A 2,835-nucleotide genomic window follows, 5' to 3' on the forward strand; every position below is an offset into this window, starting at 1 on the left:
AAGGAGCAAGATTCATTAAAATAAGTTAAAGACAGCAATAAGTAAACCTCATTCAGGCGTTTCTGAGGGGTCTGTTGAAGAACGACGGCCGGTTCATCTTCAAATCCAACATCACGGCGGTTTTCATGTAGCTGCTTTTTCAAATGAAAGTTGGGATCCAAGTGAACTAAGGGGTTAGAAAACCTTACTTTGCGGATCACTTGTCGAACTTTGTGTCTTGGTAAGGGCTCTGAGTCGGAGGAAATGATAGTTACCTCTGCTTCCCCGGCCTGACTGGCCCAATGTCATCCTGGCAAGGATCAGTGTCAATAAGATTGTTAAAAAATTGGCCAAGGGAATCAAGGGCTACCTCCGAGTCAGACGTCTCGTCAAGTTTCATTAAATCTTCAACAGTGGTTTTCTTTTTCTTCTTTGACTTCCGGGTCGTCTTCTTGGTGTTCATGGCGGCGGCTTTCGCCTTCTTGGCAGCCTTGTGGTCATATTTCACCTTCCAAAAGTCAGAATTGGCCTGCAAAGACAAGAAGGAAGGTCAGTGCTCAAGTAATATAGCTAGGCAAAACACAAAGGAAAAAAGATCAGAATATACTTACTTCTGGTACCGGGTTGAGCTTGCAGAAGGGATTCAACCCAACAATGATGCAGTCTTCATATTTTCCATTCACCAACAGATTTGACATTGAAACAATGTCTTCTTTGGGAGGTCAACTGGGCTGTGACGAAGAGAGTCGTCCGGGCCTCCACCATATTCATACATCAGTTTTGATCGATGGCTTAATGGAATAACCCGCCATGAGATCCAGCAGCGGGTCAGATCTACTCCGGTTAAACCGTTCCCCAACAAAGCGTTGATTCTTCTGATGGATGGAAGCAGCCTCTTGCGTTCAGCAACGGTGAGTTTATCTGGAAGGGTGAACTTGGAGTCTAGACGACCGGAGCGATAACCCGACAACGGCTTCTCATTTGCTGGAGAGATATCCTGATAGTAAAACCATGTTTGGTTCCAGTCCTTTGGGTGACGTGGTAAAACTATGAGAGGGGAGACAGCACCCTGACGGCGCCGAATTGAGATCCCTCCAAGTTCTAAGCTAGGACCGTTGGTGCATTCGTTCTGCCAGTTCAGATAAAAGTACTCTCTAAACAGCTCTACGGTCGGCTCTTGCTGAAGATACACCTCACAGAGCACTTGGAAATTACAAATGTTAGATATGGAATTGGGTCCAAGGTCCTGAGGATGGAGTTTGAAAAAAATGAAGGACCTCTCTGAAGAATTTTGAACCGGGCGGTGAGAAACCATGGTTCATGTGGTTAGTGAAGACAATCACTTCTCCGTCTTTTGGGTTCGGGCATTCTTCCTCCAGGCCAGGAGCACGATAAGACATGACAGTTTTTGAAGGCAGAAACCCAATAAGAAAGAATTCTTTTAGCTTTTCCTCAGTTATGGATGAGGGGACCCAGTTACAGACGGTGGGTGTCTTTGACGGCATGACGTGCAAGGAACTGAAAAAGAAATAACAATGTGCTGGTTCATTTTACGGTTAGGTTAACAGTTAAAAGTTGAAGATGTAAAACAAGCAATGGTGGCTTAACTAAGGGCTAATGACATATAAGGAAAATAAAGCCGGAGCGGTAAGCCGCCATGACTACAGATTCTATCAGAAAGCAGATTCAGCTAAGTGTTGGCTTAAACAAGTTTTACCAAGCTGTCGTTATTATCTTGGATCAAATGGCCGTTCCAAAAAGGAAATATTCTAGACCTAAAAACCTAGTATAGATGAGTTCGTCGGCTATAAAGAAGCATCCGTACAGGTAAAAGGGATCTACTGATATCAAAAATGAATGCCAAACAGCTACCGCGTGAGTTATATTTCTTTTTTGGATCAAAAGAAGTTGCGGAGAAGATCTACAAGATGATCCGTGGCGAACAGACAAAGAACACTGAAGAACTCGCAAACCTAGAACAGATCTAGGTGTGTGTGAGAGAAGAAACTTACAATATGTAGGCCTGCCGTGAAGAGTCGCTGTGTTCTCTGGACGAACTTAGGGTGATGCAGCGGCCAAGCTTGAGGATGACGATGAGAGTTGCGGCGGCGGCGGAGCTCGAGTAGCGGCGAAGGTTGCGAGAGGAAGAAGATGACAAAGAGAGGAGAATGGAAAAAACCGGCCGCGTGCCTATTTATAAGGGTAGATGCGAACAGACGGGCGCAAAAATCAAGGGAGGACCAAAATAATGATTATCCAGCTAAACAAACGCCTCGATTCTCAGAAGACACTAAAAATAAAAGATCCGTTGAAGATGATGTCATAACAGGTTTTCATATTTTCAGAAGATGACGTCATGGCAGGTTACAAGGTTCTTTCGGACAAAGGAAGATGGGTTTCGTTTAAGTGTTGAAGATTGACAAAGAACAAAGTTCAAGTCAACCTGGGGCCTAATGTTGGAGATATAGCTATCAGATATGACCCGCCCAGGAGGGGCCGGGTCGACCCCAATGGCGGGTTACAAAAGAATCCCAGCAATATTCAAGATGATAGTTATTTATATTTGTAGAAGGCCTAAGCCCAAAGGCGGCTTAAGGCCCAACATTTGTAAACCGCCATATGTAAAGAAAGGCATATAAAAGAAGTCATCAAGCTGGACACGTTTTATGAGCCGGACGGGACTCTGTAGGCCTCCTGGCGTCAACCCGTGTATATAAGGGGACGACCCGGCGGCGGCTTAGGAGGAGAAAAAAAACAGATCGATAACCAAGCCGGCGAGGTGAGCCTCTTGGAGATCGAAACCTCAGCAATACCAATCCCAACTAGACGTAGGCTTTTACCTTCATCGTAAGGGGC

The sequence above is a fragment of the Triticum aestivum genome, chromosome 4A, assembly GCF_018294505.1.
Source record: "Triticum aestivum cultivar Chinese Spring chromosome 4A, IWGSC CS RefSeq v2.1, whole genome shotgun sequence".
Classification (NCBI taxonomy): domain Eukaryota; kingdom Viridiplantae; phylum Streptophyta; class Magnoliopsida; order Poales; family Poaceae; genus Triticum; species Triticum aestivum.